Below are 17,819 nucleotides of genomic sequence, written 5' to 3'. Positions count from 1 at the left end.
TCAGCAGAGGAGGGGCCTGATGGAGGAAGTTCTCTATCAGGTCCTCCCGTGCTGATTGACAGCAAGCAGGGGGCGGGTACAATAGCCAGCTTTCTATTGGCTATTGCATTTGACAATATCCAATAGCAGGCTGGGTATAGCTCCCAGCCTGCAATGAAGAGGCGGCCGGACCGGGGCGGTGAGCAGATGATCGTCCGGACCGGGGAAACCGACGGATTGGCGGAAGAGGAGGCCGGGACATCAGCTGAGGTAAGGGGGCAGCGGGGACACAGGCCGCTGCAGCCACAGTTCTAAATGTACCGGCAGCTGCGACTGTGGACCCCGTTTGTAAGTACGGATTGTCCGTAAGTCGGATGTCCGTAACCTGGGGACTGCCTGTATTCTACAGGGCCTCTGCTTTCAGAACATGTATCATTGTTTGGGGGGTCTGAAGCCGTTTTCTAGCCAAAAAAATCAGTTTTTATCACGTGTGCGCAAACAGTAAGAAATGGGTTAAGTACTAACACTTCTTATAGACAGTTATAAAAAGTTTTGTGAATGTGTTCATGGTTTTCATTAATGATGAAGTTGACTCTCCTCTGCTGTAGACTTCCTGCAGTGAGTGCGATCTGTGCTGCTTTCTTTATTATATCACTACACCTGTGTTAAAGAGCTCTTAGTATGCAGTTTCATGGATATTGGGTAGCATCAATGAAAAGAACTGGTGTCTACATTTTTTGAGGATTAATTTTATACAGGCGGACCCAATCTGATACGCAATGTAAGTATGCACAGCCTGATCTAAAAGGACGTGTGTCAGTCTACATCCAGCTGCCCCCGGCTCTGGCCAGGTCCGTACAAACAAACGGAAGTGTTCCATTTTGCCGGACCTCATCATGCCGGATTGGAGAGGTAATCTGATGTAAACTGACACATGTCCATTTACATCCGACTTCCCATAAACCGACATGGGGTCCTGTCATTTCAGTTTACTCCTCAGAAAAAATGAATCTCAACACTTCTTTACGTTCTGATTTTGTTCTGGGTCTGTGACTCAAAACTATTGATACCAGACACAGACAGACTACAAGCATTTTTTTGAAGAAGGCCACAATGGACTTATCAGATCATCCTATAGAACTAATATATTTTATAGGATTTTTATTTTTTTATATATCATATAGGATTTATGTGATCATACATAGGTTGGGCTCTGAATCATGAGACACAAACATCCTCCAAAGTAAAATATCTGGAATAACTGCTTCCCGGTGCAGAGTATGGCTTATGCACATGTATTAAAGGACAATTAAAGCCCCGCGTGTTTTTGCATATATCTATTTCTAGCAAGCAGTAGATATTTGCAAAAACATTAAAAACAAAAAGGTTAAAACTAACCTGCCTCCCTGCCGCGCGCTCCCATCTAAAGATTCTCGGGCGGGTGCATGCCCAGTATCGGTCTTTGGCCGGGAGAAGAGGAGAGACACAAGTTAAGTCAGTGCACGTGGACAGACTCCATGGGACACGGAAGACACGGCAGTCAGCGCTGGAGGGACTGCTGAAAACTACTGGAAAGAAGATGATCGGATCAAGAGGCATCATTTAAGGTAAGTTCTTGCACCAGCATTTTTGGCATTTTTTTAACTTTAATGTCACTTTAAGGCTGCCTCTTTATTTTGTTTAAGTGCGTTAGCTGAACTGAACTTCTATAGAATCTGTAACTTAATTTACCTGCAATGTTGCAATCTTTCAGTCTGACACATTCAGCCTTGCATTAATTGTTTTGAAATGTCAAAGACTATAAGGAATGGTTCTCCTTTATTACAGTCTTAATAACATACCTTCAAGCTTTGCCAAGTCTGTCTGCATAGTTCATTCCCCTTGCAGGAGTCCCATGATGCTGGAAAGTAACTTACCCCTGGTTTCCCTTTGTTATATTGTATTCTCTGGCTGGGAAGAGCATGTGGCATAGAAAGCTTTTAGTTTATTTCCAGAGAACATATCTATGAAGTATTGTAAGTGTTACGGCTTATAGAATTGTCAAGCGGCTTCAAGCTTTTCATACGGCTTGACTAATCCTGAGTGACATCACCATATTCTGATGACATCCTTGTTTTTGTCTTGAGTTAATGTGTGCTGTAATTGGGTTTATTGATTGGGTTTGGCTACAATTGCCACATATTCCTTCGGTGGAAAGGATATTTTCCATCTCCTCTTATATTGTTACTTGGCATTTGCTTTCAGAATCAGTACCTGGCCTTTAGGAGTGCTCTATACCTGCCCGTGCCTTTCTGTTACTTCTGTACATATGACATCTGAAATTTGGGTTTAGTGAATGGACTTTGTTCTTCCCTTGTTTGACTGAAGATTTTGTTTTTCTCAGTGTATGTGTTATTATTGACTATCCTGCTAGGGATTTAATTATAGCGGGGTGGGCAAACGTTGTGAAACTACAAGTCCCATAAGGCATTGCAAGGTTCTCACAAGCATGACTCCTAGGGACTGATGGGATTTGTAGTTTCACCACACCTGGGGGGGCTGGTGTTCCACTCTTGGATTATAGATTCGGTTTGAGTGGGAATGATGTGAATGGATGAGTCTAGCACATAAATTGCTGTTTGTTGTGTTTGTATAGTAAAATGAATATCTGCCAGTGGCACCGATTGGTTACTGTCCTAGGATCTAAAGCCGCGTAGGCATCATTTCCTCTACTGGGCAGAATGGATCTTAACGTGAACCTGTGTTTTGCCTGATCACAACTTGCAGCAGAATGAATAAAATTAGTGTGAGCGTGTGGTGAGATTGGGGCAGGGGAATACACTGGTTACTTTGCCATCACTTATTCATATAAAGGGCAAACCAACATTTGATTTAATGACCCCCTGCCATGCCCTCACCCCCATGAGTGCGTATCTACCCTTCTTTTGATTTGCTTCCACTCTGTTCAGCACTGGGAGTTAAAAAAAAAAAAAAAAACCTGATTCCCGGTATGGAAGAACATGCAACTTTCTCTGTGCGACTACGCTGGGCTCATCAGAGATGTCACATGAGAAGTACATAGCCCTGTCTGGACTATGGTTCCACTTACAGGAGTTTCCGCCACTAGTGGAGCTGAAGGTGGAAGTCTGTGTGTTTGGAGATCTGCAGTAACATGAACCTGTTACATTACACAGCATATATAACGTTAGAAGAGATCTATAGCCAAACCTTTTTTTTGGCTTTCGTTCTCTTTTGGGTCACAGGAGTACATTTAACCTCTTGCCGTCCGTCATACCACCAAAAGAAAGCTCTATCTGTCCCCAAAAAAGGGTATAAAATTCATTTCAGTACAGCGCTGCATGACGGAATAAATGTCAGTCAAAGTACCGCAGCGCTGAATACTGAAAAATGGCCTGGATGGGAAGGGGGTTTAACACCGCGGATGTCAACTGGTTAATAATATACTATACAGTAGCCTGCTATATGATGACATCGCAGAGCTGCACTGCCTGATTGACAGCTGGCTCTGCCTCTCTAGAGCCAGCTGTGCCCGCCCCCTCCCCTGTCTGTTCATCCAATGAGCGCTCTGCAGGGAGAAGCTGTGAGCTGAGCGGTCAGCGGTTTGCGATCACTCAGTTCTGGAGCTATAGAGCCGGCATGCGATACCTGCAGTGTCACACGTCAGCTCAAGCTATTAGAGTAAATTTTACTCTCCCAATACTTCTCCTTTAATGTATTCTAGAATGCCTGTAATAAATTTGTTTTGCCTAAACTAAGGCTGCATTCAGACCGGAGCATGAGTGTTGGCTGGCGGTTTAGGAGCATTTTTATTTGTGTTCTTTTTTTGCATGTTTTTTGAGGTGTATTCAGACTTGAGCATTTTTGTTTTGGAAAAAGCGCTTATTTTCAGACCTTTCCCAGGCACTTCCATTGAAGCCTACGGAATCATAAAATGCTCCATTCTGCTTCAAATGTAGCTTATGCACCTTTTTTGAGCTTCAGAGATCAAGCTACAGTGTGAGCGTTCCTATGTGAACAGGCACCATTTAAAAGCATGCGATTTTGGAACTTGGAGCTACAAAGTGCTCAGGTGTGAATCAGGTGCTGAAGTGCATTTCCACGTTTGCAGTCAAATTTGAGAAAACTCCTGTTTGCGTGTCTCCATTTACAGCATACCAAAAAATATTTGTTTACATGTTTTTGGTGCAGATTCCATCTTACTCTGAGTACAGTAGTTTGAAAGTGAAGCTAGATAGACTGAGGGACAGGCTGAACTTCCTCTCCATAAGGTCCCGCTCACACCTAGGCATACTGGGAGTGTTCGCTGCGTTTGGGTGTGTTTGCTTTCTGTGTAACTAAACCTTTGTTTTTAACCTTAGCGGTGAGACAAGTTTTACTGTATAATGCCCTTCCACGTGCTCCTTGCTTAGAGCTGGTAACAAATTGATGAGTGCGTTTGGCATTTGTTTTGCTTGCTTTCTGTGTTTGCTGCGCGCTCCTATTGTTTCCTATGGGTTTCTGTGCAAGCAACAAGCGCGGAAAAGTAGTGCAAAATCTGTCATGCATGCTGCATTTTGTTGCTCTGCGTCTGTGCGCGTTTTTAAAGGAGGTGGGGAAAAAACCTTGCCTTACCGGCTGTGTTTGGGGTGCTATAAGTTGTTTGTGTCACAACAAGCATGTTTCGCGTTTGTGGCTTGTTTTGCGACCACATGTCAGTGTGCATTTTTGTGCGCGTTTGAAATGTTCACAAAACACATGTAAATGGCGACTTAAAGACGATGCTTGAAGCCTTTAACTCTTAGGAAGGACAGAGTAATAAGCAGCAAAGCAGCAATTTTTATTTTTTAACTCCTGTTATGTGAATAAGAACATGTAACAAACCTAAAATAGTTATCCCAGTTTGGCTGCAAAGGTAGAAATACACTTTAAATTGATCTATACTGGAAGAGCAATATTCCAAAATCCTGAAAGGTCTGGCAACTCAGGCTAGGTCATTGTCATGAAAACTTGCATCCCACTGTGGAGACTTGCTGGGATGAATGTGTGAATGAATAGATTATGTCTTAATGTTTCTTGTGTTCTATATAGCAGTTACCAGGAATTGTTGTCCTGCCTGTAATTGTGCGCTGTGCGTCCTTACACTTTTTCTATGTTCTGCGTTTAGTGAAGTGGTTATACAGGTAACAGAAATGAATAGTTAGGAATCCTTTATGTAATTACAGCTGCTTATTCTTCTTTGTTCACAGTGACTGTTCATTCCTAATCTAGCTCAGCTATGTCAGTCAGTGTTACAACCTCAATATGTATGTTTCTAATATTGACTTTAGGTTAATGCTTCTTTTCTCTGTGCCTTGCATGTTCAGAGTCAATGTTGATTTTTTGGTGGTTATCAGATAAGTGTTACCCGTCGTCCTCCATTTCCCTGTTCTGAGAAGTGAAAGTATGATAAAATACATCCTCTTTTCGTCCAGCGTTAGTGAGTGGGGTGTCTATCCTTAACATAGTCATTGTTAGAAGTCATGTATTGCTTATTATAATAGAATTGTTTACAAAAAGCTTGTGTCTTCTATTGGTGGCTGAGCACACAAGGACTGAAGAACCCTTTTAATGGTTGTTTTCAGAGAGGTCAGTCATCTTAATGCCATGTAACCTAATGCAGTGCCTATGCATAGTTAATACCGTGAGCAGACACAAGCCCGGTGACTAATATCTTTTCTGTATGCTGATAAACAGACCTAGTTACTAAGGATGTCCTGCCTTTGCTTCTGAAGCCTGCTGTAATCGTATTGAATTACACCAGTCATAAATAATTGGTTGTAAGGCTTTTTTCAAACGGTGATTAATCGTACTCTATTAAATCACGTGTGATCGAGTTGAGAGAATATATTATGGGCGGCCAACATACCGGTTTTGTCTGTTTTTGAGTTTATTGTAATAGACCAAGGGGGGAAAAAATGAAATTCAAGGTGTGCAAATGTTGGTTTAGCCATGTGACATTGAAAGCTTTATTTTCTGGATGGATGCCCATGTGGTAGACAGATTCTGGCTTGGATGAAGAAACTTGCTTTCACTGCCAAATATATATAATATCACGTTCTCAAACAATTCATCCCCACACAGCTACCTCCTCATGTATCGCTTCTCCCTCCCTTTTAGATTGTAAGCCCTCAGGGGCAGGGCCCTCCTCACCATCTTGTCTTGGATTGTATTGTGATTGTAATGTCCTCCTCTTATTGTAAAGCGCTGCGCAAACTGTTGGTGCTATAATAATCCTGTATAATAATAATATCATATTGACTGGGATGAAATATTCATTTTGCCTCATGTTAAGTTTGGTATTTTGTTGATTTTAACCAAATTTGTAGAAATGCAGTCGCTCTAAAACTCAACTCTGGGCACAAAACCTTTCTCTATTGTCCATTGAGGGACACAGCTCTAGAATGACTCTGAGATATAGGGTTATGCTGCTGCCTCTAGGAGAATTGGGCACTAGGCAACAAAAAAGCCTGTAACTTTAAGGACATGACCCCGCTGGCTTCACTTGATGTCCTCAGGAGAATTGTGTCCTTCTCTTGTTTTTTTATTTTAGTTTAATCCTTCAAGAAGATTTCCCATAACGTCTTCCAGGACAGCATCACGAGATGGAATCTCCTCCCCCACACACAGGAAACACGTCACTTAATTTGCTTAAAAGACCCTCCTCTCCTCCACTCCCTCAGTCTTTTATGTTTCCTCAGTCAAGCTGGGGAGCGCGTCACAGAATGCTGAGAGGGGCTTCCATGTGGTGATGCTGCCCGGGAAGTCTTCCTTTGTTATGGTCTGCCTGTGTAGGGCAGAGGGTGTAGGTTTGCCTACCTTATGTGGGCCCCAGGGATTCTCCTAGCGCTGCAGGAGATGAGGCTGGCTTCCTTTCCCCCTTCAGTGCCCAGTGCGGGCCGGGAGCGGGAGGACGAAACCCCCATGGCTGGTCAGGGGAATCGGTGGACCGCCGTTCAGAGGGGTCTGTCCGATTCTCAGGGCCTCGGGACGTGTTCCACGGCCAGACCGGGTGGCTGTGTACGTCACTTCCGGCGCGGGTGACGTCATTTCCGGGCGCCGGGCTTGTGTGTGTTTACTACCCATGGCTGCCAGTTGATTTATCCCGGATATGCTTAAGTCCTGGGAGTTCTCTCTAGTCTACAGGATGCAAGTTGTCTCCGTACTCATGACTCCTGCGAAGGTCCGGACTTCCCATTGTCTTTCTACAGAACATTCAGTAAGGCCAGTATTTATTGATTCGTCATAGGGACAAGGTTGTTTTAAGACCACAGGTTTCTATTTTACCCAAGGTGGTTTCGGCCTTTCACCTAAATGAAGACACTTTGTCCAGCAAACTGTTCATCCTAAGGAGATTTCGTTCCGTGGTTTGGATGTTGTGCGGGCTGTTAGTTTATTTATCAGCCACAGCTCCCTTCAGACTTTCGGACTCTATTTATTGTTACAGAAAGTCCTACAAAGGGTTGTTCAGCTTCCAGATCTACTATTTCTAAGCAGATTTGTGCGGTTTGTCATTGAAGCTCATGAGTTCCAGGACGAGGTTCCCCCTTTTCTTGGTTCTGCTCATTCCTCTAGAGCAATTAGTACTTTGTGGCCATTTCAGAATCTAGCTTCTGTATCTGGAATTTGCAAGGCAGCAGCTTGGTCTTCTGCTCACACTTTTGCCTCTTCTAATGCTAGTTTTAGCAGAAAGGTTCTTCAGGTGGCTGTTTAAATGTATTTTTACAGTTCCATTAATGTCTGTCTGGTTCTTCAGTTATTGTGGTGCCTGCCCTCCGTTTGGATTGCTTTTTAATTTCCCTGCGAATCAGAGCTGGGCCCCTCAATGGACTCCAAAAAAAAAAGGATTTTACAATAAGAACAAAATCCTATTATTTTACTTTATTCTTTGAAGGCCAAATGGGATATAATACCACAATGTATGCACCACTTGCCTTTGCAAACTTAGATATTACCTTTCATAGGTAGCGGTGGCATCATCACTGTGCTATACATAGCTTGTACAGAGAGCAGAGGAGTCACTCCCACAAAGCTCCATTAGTCTTTTGCCCTGTAAGTAAAATTAGGCTTTAGTGTTTTAATACCCATTTGGATATGTATTTTTGTGTGTTGACATTTAGTTTTCTGCATGTGTGATGTATTTTACTGAAAACAGAGAAAAATCTCTCAGAATGGCATTCTGCTGTAAGGGCTTGTTTGCACGATATCCAGATTCTGTCCAGACCAGAACAGTTGGCTCCTGGACCAAAAACGCAATCCAATGTATCCCTATGATTTCTGGGCTACAGTTCACACCTTTGCAGTGCTTTCTGTTCCAGACCAAAACAAATGCTGCATGTCTTTTATTTTGTCTGGTTTGGGACGTGCAGAACGCGTCAAAAGCATGTCAAAACCGCACGGATTGCAATGGACTGCACCTGAAAGCCCATTTTAAGCAAAGTAGCTTCCCACTCTGAAGATTTTCTGACTGGCTCCTTTTGATCAGCTGATCAAGGGGTGGCAACAGCAGCACCCACTGTGCAAATTTCGGCTGGTTCATCGAGGATCATACACTGTGTAAAATTCACAAAATGTATGGCCGCCTTAAGTGGATTTTAGGCATAAATGGTGGAGTGTGTGTGTTTCATTTACAGTTCAGCCTTCTGAAAGAGCTGAGACATTGGTAGCACGGTACCATGTAATATAATAATCATATGCAGTTGGTTTGATGATAGAATTTATATTGCCGCCTACAGATCTGCAGTCTTATTAAATAAAGATGTTGGGTAGGTAGCAGATATTTGTGTGTGTTGTATGAGCTTTGCCAGGGTCCAGTGTAGCAGACGTGTAAATCTGGATATATTTTGCTACACAGTATGTACAATTATCTTCTAAGTGATGCTGAGCTGAGGGCACATAAAATATTGCATAGATAGTATAAAATTCAACTACTTTAAGGGACCATTTTCTAACAATTGCAGCTCCGTGGGGTAGAGTAAGGCCCCTTCTGGGCTCCGGTAATGGAGCATTTCATGACATATTTACATTGAGCATATGTTTGTAGTTAAGCCCGTCCTTTACATCAGAATGCTTACATTTGGCAGGCTCCATTGTATCTGTATTCTGCTGAAATTCTAACATCCTGCAAGATCACCTTTACGTTTCCTTCACCCTATAAGACACTTCTAGGAAGTGATCCTCGTGTATACAGATTGTGAACAGTGTAAATTTGCAACAAATTGTGAAGGAATTGTCGGTCACACACGGCTTGGTTCTGAGAATCCAATTTACGTGTAAATTTCAGTATTATAGGATTACATTTTTTGCATTTTTTCCGAGATTGTGCAGCAGTTTACAATCGCCAAAATCACTAGCTGACAAATGTTTGCGTTTTTTCTTGGGTTAAACTATGCGTTCAAAGTGAATTTGAAGCATGAACACATGGTTGCAGTTGAAATTGCCTTATGGCCAGGTACACAGCATCTATATTCATTTCAGCAGTTCCCATTCACATGTGTGCTCACAAATGGAGAATTTACAGAAAAGAAGCTTTGCTTTTTTATTTCATACAGCAATTTGAGTCATCAGCTGGAGGGAATATCTGAGGATTTGGCCTTGGTTTTTAGTTTATATCATGTAGCTGTAGTTAGGCCAAGCAGAGTGGAATGGACTGGACCCAGAAATGAGAAATGGCTCACCTCTGATTCACCACGTGAGCTATTATTTCATTGGCTGTAGACACTGGTCACAATTCACTTAAAGAAGAACTCCGGACAGAAGAAAACTTGACCCTTGCAGTGTGGCTATCCCTGTCACCCCAAACTATGAGGATGAGTGATTTTCACTCACCTCATTGTTCTCCTTTATTGATGACCATAGATGAGGAAACTGCTTGTGGGACACAATTCACTCCTAATGGGGAGAACTTCCAAAATGACTATCCTGGAGTATGGAAGATTGTTTGTTTTTCTGTAAATCCATTCCTATGTACAGCAGATGTGTCCTTAGTGTATTTGTTTTTGCATTTTCTCTTTTTCCTTTGTTATGATGTAAAATCTTTAATCGTTACCCATCATTGAGGTTCTCTCTAGTTGTCAATAGAACTGGCTCCAGAAAATATCTGCGCTTCATGGAGGTGTCCTTCTATACAACTAAAACCTTGCAGGAGGTCAGAACTTTAACGAGAATTCAGCTTGGCCTCATCCTTTATCAAGGAAAATATTGTGCTATGGAACCTTATTATACTGCTACTGAAGAATGTTCGAATTTGAAGAAATTCATCCAAATTTCAATTCGAAATGTCTGTTTGGCTTGTGTGCCAAAAGAGGCATGGTCAGGTATATTAACCCTTTGCCTGCCAAGGACATGTACAGTACATAACTTCTCTCAGTGGGTTGAAAGATGGCTGTGAATTTGCTTTAAAATGAATCTGCTGGCTTTCCTCTGTTTAATCGAAGTGATGTAGGTGTCTGTAAAGCTAGCCGATCACTTCTATACATGCCTGCTTCTCACTTTTGGACATTAAGCCCCATAGCAGTGATGGGCCGTGAGAGGAATGTGTGGGAGGAAAGGACCTGAACTCACAAGGACAGGGTTTTTGGTATCTCCTGTCTCTGTAGTCATTGGAGGTTTGTATGTAGCGTTCCCATATGATCCCAGCATTGTATAGTGTTATAGATGTACACATTGAGTGGGTTGTTGACACAGTGAAAATCTAGAGCAAGTGACAAAGGAAGGAGACAGTTTATATCCCATGGAAATGGCATTGAAATGCTAGAAAACGGCAATAATTGTGTATTTGCAGTGGTTACCTGGCTCCCGGCATGTATTGTCATAAGGTTTCTGTACTTCATAAAGGGGTTTTCCCTCTTGACACAATGATCTTCTACGAAGGCGCCTTTTGTAGCTCTGCTCTGAAAATAGTTCTTTATCCTTTCAAAGTCTGTGTGATTTCCTAAAAAGGGAGAAAATGTCAACTGGACAGAATGGTGTTCTCAGCACGTGACTCCTGTGTCATACAGTGTTATAGACGGATTCATGAAAGTCATTTTTTTACTGTGAAGGAGTTCTGGATCTCACTGGGATGCTTGTTGAAAGAGGTACCTACAGTGCACATTAACTAATCCCCCAAATTTACATTATAGAATGTATATAATCAGTGTGAGAGCTGTGTGGAATCTGTGTGTTTGGTCTGCACATCCTTTGCATTCTCTTTACTTTAAGCAGCCCAAACAAAAACGGACACCAAGCATGCTTAAACATTAACTTTTTTTTTTTTTTTTTTTTGCCCTGACCCAAACCATTCCATCTTCACCCATCACAGATGCTTACCACTGATGGCCATGGCCTCCAGTGATTGTTTACATCCTGGCTGTGCCTGCACATTACAGCCCTATAGGGCTGTATTTTCTGCCATCTCCCTTTTGTCTTTGGCATCGGAACACAGCCCTATAGAAGTCTGTGGCTGCAGTGATCAAGCACTTCCTGCAGAACGAGACTTGCGGCGCTATATGTCACCAGATACTTACAGTCCCAGCATCTGTGAAGGAGAAGGTGCGTAGGTTATTTGCTGGGGCAACGAGGCAAAAAGTGCACTCTTTTCGGCATGCTTGTTGTGGGTTTGACTGTAAAGTATTGAAGTCGGACACAGTTCATTCCTATGATGAAAAATTAGGCTAGTTACAATACTGCATTAAGTTCCAGAAAAAAAAAAAAAAACTGTGTACTATTTTCTCTGATCTGGAACCAACCAAAACGCATGCAAACAGTCAATTGAGACTAAAATGCACTGGAACGCACCAAAAACACACATGACCGCATTTGCTGAAATGCTTCCAGATCTGGTCTGTGCATGGTGTGAATGAGCCCTGCAGTAGACCTACTTTACAAAAAAAAATGCCCTTGCACTGGGCCCCCCATACCACAAGGGTTAAATGCTCTTTAAGTCTAGGGGTAGAGGAATAAGCTGTAATACTAACCCTGCATGTGCTTGTGTCACCAGTAGGATGGGCTACCTAAACCATTGCTTAGGGCTTCTGGAAAGTTTACATGGCTCTGACAAGATTGGTAAGTTGCAGACTACAGTAAACTCCCAGTTATCCGCCATTCACAGGGATTGGTAGATGCCAGATAACTAGTTTCTAGTTGCTTGAGAGGTAATAGTAACTCAAGCAAGTCCCCGTGGCGCGGCCCCATTCATCTGCTGGCTAGATTCTGCAGTGGGGAGAAGAAAGTTCTCTATCAGGTCCGCTCCTCTGCTCAGTGGGTGCAATAGCCGCCTGCTATTGGCTAATGCAGTTTGAAATATCCAATAGGAGGCTGGCTATTGCTCTTAGTTTCCATTCTGCTGCTGACCACGGAATCTACCCGTCGGATGCAAGATGTAAACAATGAATTTTAGTGTCACCGTGTCTTTCAAGCAACTACAAAAAAATGTTTTTGCCAGTTGCTTGAATGCTGGATAATGGGGAGATTACTGTATTAAATAAACATGAGAGATCAAGTAAAATGTTTTTTTATGTGATTCAAATTAAACTAAATTTCCTTTGTTTTTTCTACTATGATACAAATGACAATAATAATGATTACTGAATAGCACAATCAGTAAACCATAGTGATAAAGGAAATAATAAAATGGTCCTGTTTAAAGCCTATCTCCAGTTAAACACCCCTTCCTGCAATGGGCACTTACCAGTTTAGTTTCCTGAGTTTGGAGAACGAGTCCAATCACCAGACCTCCATTACATTTGTTTGTGTTCATCTGTCTTCCATATTTTGGTAAATCATTATCTGTAACGCTTCTTCTCAGAGGAATACATATGAGTGCTGCATAAATAAAGCTGTATGTATTGGCACTTGTGGATGTAATTTTTTTAATATTACTTGTGCCAAGTGGGTTCTTAAAACAGAATATTTAATGGATAAGTAAATTGATAAATATGGTGTTAAAGGCTCTGCTGGTCTTAGCATGGAGTCTGCAGTCATGGTTGTACAGCAAGAACGCTTGGATCTTCATATGGTGTTAAAGGGGGTGACAGCTCATATACAGGTGAAACTCGAATAATTAGAATATCGTGCAAAGTTCATTTATTTCACTAATGCAACTTAAAAGGTGAAACTAATATATGAGATAGACTCATTACATGCAAAGCAAGATAGTTCAAGCCGTGATTTGTCATAATTGTGATGATTATGGCTTACAGCTCATGAAAACCCCAAGAACCCCAAATCCACAACCTCAAAAAGTAGAATATTACATGCAATCAATACATCAAGGATCGTACATAGAACAATATCGGACCTCTGAAAAGTACAAGCATGCATATGTACTCAGTACTTGGTTTGGGCCCCTTTTGCAGCACTTACTGCAATTACTTTTGCACGATATTCTAATTATTCGAGTTTCACCTGTATATTTCACCCTCTAGGGAAGTATGAGCTGGTCCTCGCAGCTGCTGTTGGTTGTGATGGATCGTACTAACATTGCTTACAGGAGTCCATGGGAGTGCCTGTATGCTGTACTGTAACTGAGCAATGAATGTGGCTGAGGAGAATGTGAGAAGAAGCTAGATATGTGTGTGGACTTAGTAGCTGCTGTGCTGATATAAAGCCTAACAGCGTGGTTTTATTTATTTTTATTTTTTTTGAGGAGAAATTACACCAAAAACAAACTTACAACAAATTGACAAACATTTGTGGGATCCAGCACACACTTTTTAGCGTCGGGTATTATTTTTGTTTTTGATATAAAATGCTACAAAGTAAAAGAATAAAGCATTGTACATGAATTGTAAAAAAAAAACTGATTAGGGTTAACACGAGGGTAATGAAAGGCCAGTTTTGTAAGAATATACAGATACCCAATCTGTCAGGCTTAAAAACTGTGTGCACCCGTGAAAAAGCGACAAAATACGGTACCCCTAATTGTACATGCGTGGGCTTTAAAAGCCTGAACAGGTCATCAATTTTAGCGTTGTCCATTCATATTGGCGCTAAACTGTTTGCTCTCACTCTGGTGCGTGCAGTGATACTTAACGTGTAGCACAATCGTCGTTTTGCTTCGTAGGTGCACCTGATGCATGTTTACATTAGTACGCGTATGTGTCACGGGTGGGGTTGGGTACCAGTTTAATGGCCTGTGGAAGCAATCTGGCCAGAATCGCTTCCAGTGTAAAGCTGCGGATAGTTTTACTGGGACCCACAGCCAGCGCTGTAAGGGATCTGGTACTAGAAGCAAAAGGGTTAAAGTGACTCTGTTCGGCATTCAAAAAAATAAAATGTGACAAAATAATGCTTTTGTCTGTGCACACAGTTCCGGATGCAGCGCCCAGGTGGCCCAGGCCAGAGAAGAGCACAGATTAGCCTTGTGTAACTATAGGTTTTCAGGAAGTTGATAGCTGGCCCAGGGAACAAGCGTGTACTGTGGAAGGCCACGAGGTAGTTAACATACATGAATTCAAGGTAGAAGGTTGGGTGTGTTGAGGACAAGTTTACACTTGTCTGTTTTCCCAACAGTAATCCAAACATGTTAGAATACATGAAAATGCATTTAAAGTAGAACTCCCATTTATTCTGTTACTAATTCACACCTATGCACTGCAGCTTAGCAAATTGTGAAAAACTAGGACATAATTTCAATGCATTTACACTTGTTAGAGTGGAAGTGAAGATCGGAAAGAAATTGCAGATAGTCAAGCTTTACGTTGCTGCCATAAAAGCTTCTTGCTGAAAAATACCAATTCTTTGCCAAGTAACTGTTACTGTATACGTATTTCATCTGTTTTCCAGGAGGTCAGATTTATTGTGCAGGTTTACATGAATGTACCAACAAATCAGATGAATACATCTTGTCTAAATTTGTATCGGCGCAGTGTATGTTATAATAAAGGTCCAGAGTCATTTAGACTTCTACACAAGTTTCTATGTTAGAGGCCTCAGCGCAATGTGGAATTCACTTCCTTAGGACAGAAGTATATTTCCTGGCCATCTGATTTCCTCTGATGTTTAAAATAAACCGTGTGCACCACATACTGGGAAGTCATGGTCTCTATCATTGTTTACAGCATATCCTGTGACATCCTCAGGGATTTCCCTCTGTGTAAAAAGGATCGCAAAGGGTCTGATTCACATTGTCCTCCTAGTGTTTCTAAATAAAACTAATTGAATAATCTTGATGTAAATAATCTAATTAAAATGTATCTGAGTACTACGGATTTATACGTCCTAGAATGTGCACATGTAGGCATTCATATTTGTTACTATACTCTGCTAACTCTTCCCCTGTCAGTGCAGAAGCTGGGAAAGGGGGGGGGGAGCATTGGCAGGGGCTCTGCTGCTCATTTTCTATAAGTATAGCCGCCCAGATCACTTGTAGCAGCCTACTTGTGTGGCGTACCATCACCACCACCCTCCGGAGGTTACACAGGTTGAGAACCACTGTTATACAGGATCTGCTTCCTGCTTTGCAGTATTGCGCAATGGTCGGGCGTCTTACACACCTGGTGAACAATGAATCTTGCCGGTATTTCTACAAATGGTGCTGTGTTTATGCCATAATTGCATCGATTAACAAAACCATTACCATCTCCATGAGACACTTTTCTCTTTGTACACCTCTGACAATGACCTCTTATCCCTCTGGGTATATTTGCATACCTCATGCCTATTTACCTTGAGGCATATTTGAATCAGGAAAATAAAATATAACTTTCTACATTTGTGGCAAATCTCTGCCTTCAGTCAAATAAAACCTCAAACTTGGTGAGCCCAAACAAAACATCCAAAACTCAGAGCACTGCAAATTACCCAGGGGGGTTGTTGGGCCATTTGGGGGTTCAAGGAAACTTCATGGTCTTCTTCATGGTGGTAACACAGGCCAAAATATTCTGAAAACTAGTTTGCACCTGCCTAATGTTGTATTTGATGTTTTGAATGTAAACTTGATCATAAGCCCTTTTGCTCCTTTTGTAAGAGCGCTAAAGCTTAATTTTTTTTTCTGGTGTCCCAGGAATACATTTACTAATATACTCTGACACAAAGTCTTCATGTAGCGGGCTTGGGGGGGGCCGTCAGAGGACTACATTTCCTTTTTTTTTTTAATTGTTCACAGATCAGTGATATTACTAATGAGTGCAGCTTGCCGGCAAATGGGGCCCCCCAACTGCAAATCTGTGAATTTACTAATGAGTTCACTGGACTGAAAATGGTACCCATGTATAGCTTTATCTCCCGCTGTGTTTGAAGACTTTAACATTCTCTCCAAGTACATTTCTTAATATGGATATGGCGTTCAGGGGTAGGGTTTGAAGTTGGTAAAGCAAGAAAAAGAATCTTAAGCTAATCCAGTTAGGGAAGCCTTCGCTGATCAAACATGTTCATAGTAGTAAGTGTTGGATGTGGAGAATAGGTGTTGAAATGTTGTGAAGATTTTTTCCCCTGACCATGTGGTGAACACCTGTGAATGTTGTATTCCTTTGCGTCTTCCTTCCTCTTTCTGCTCATTACGCTGTTTGCCCTTCTCAATGAAGTTCATAACTGCACACTAGGAAAATCACTGCAAGACCTCTTATTTTAATGTCCTTGTCTGTACAATGTCTTTCCTAGTAGTTAGGGGACTAGACAAATGACTCCTACTTTACTTTGTCTATAGTGTTGGGTAACTTGTTCTGTTCATCTGCTCTTGTGATAAGAGAATGGTAAAGGGAACGTAAAGTGATTTTGTGCATTTCTTTTTTGTCAGGGGTACAATAAAATGATGTGTGTATGCATGTGCGTGTGATAGGTAGATGAATAGATATATTATTTTGTCATTTGGGAAATATTTTACATTTAATATTAGGGATGCACCAAAACTTCGGCCGGAAATTATACAATAGGCAAAATGCAAATGGTAGGGGAAAAAAAGCAACCAGAAATCCGATGCATTTCCTTCTCTCCCTGCTGGGCACCGGCTGCAAGCATTGGTCTGTGTCTCCTCTGATCCCCACTGCTCTCCCCCTGCCTGTGTCAGCAGAGGCAGTGGGGATCAGAGGAGGTACAGAGCCAATCCAGCTGCCAGCACCCAGCGGGGAGGAAAGAAACTGTCAGGACTGATTGGTGTCAGTGGGGAGGATCAGCAAATATGTGAAATACACAGATGTTTGTAAATAACTGGGGACACAGTAACTAAATACTATGTCCTCAATTATGAATGAACAAGTGCTCTACATCACATCCTGTCCATTCATGATTGTAGACATAGTAACTCGCACTATATCCACGATGTATGAATGGACAGGACAGGAGCACTCGTTATAGAGGGTTCCTGTTCATTCATAACGGGCTGCAGAAAAAGATTTGCACTGTGCCCTCAATCCTTCTTTTTTTTTTTTTCTATTTAAAAAGGGAAATATCAGGGGTCTGTTTACACCCCTGATTTTTCCCTAAATCTCCTAACAGTAAAGTAAAAAAAAAACCCATAAAAATAAAGTTTAATTGTTATTTTCGGTTTTGGCCTGACAAATTTTGAAGTTTCGGTCTAAAATTTTTATTTTGGTGCATCCCTATTTAATGTTTCACACAGTTTATTTTGAACTTCCTAACAGACTGGTGAAGAAAAGCTGGTTTACAGGCCTCAGTAGCTCTAGCTGAAATTTACACATACAAGTGAATGAGTCGGAGCAGCGATTCCTCTTTTATCAGGTGGTTCTGTCCACAGGTTCCAAAAAATGACTCCTGTAAAAGTGTGTAAATATACTTGTACATGTTAAAACAATAAAATAGAATTGACCTTGGAACCATTGTAGTTTCCTTTTCAACAGCTGTTTTTTTAATCAAAGAATATTGAGGATTCTCATTCCTATAACAGC

The 17,819-nt window shown here is 41.7% G+C and overlaps 1 protein-coding gene across 1 annotated transcript in view; it reads left to right on the top strand.

Annotated features, from left to right (window-relative positions):
- Positions 1-17,819, top strand: part of ABHD17C (abhydrolase domain containing 17C) — a gene marked incomplete at its 5' end in the record, with an annotated part of 37,436 nt that overhangs the window by 11,427 nt on the left and 8,190 nt on the right. The window lies entirely within an intron of this gene.

The sequence above is a fragment of the Nanorana parkeri genome, unplaced genomic scaffold, assembly GCF_000935625.1.
Source record: "Nanorana parkeri isolate BGI_ZX_2015 unplaced genomic scaffold, ASM93562v1 scaffold42, whole genome shotgun sequence".
NCBI classification, from domain to species: Eukaryota; Metazoa; Chordata; class Amphibia; order Anura; family Dicroglossidae; genus Nanorana; species Nanorana parkeri.
This window is presented reverse-complemented; position numbering and strand designations above follow the sequence as displayed.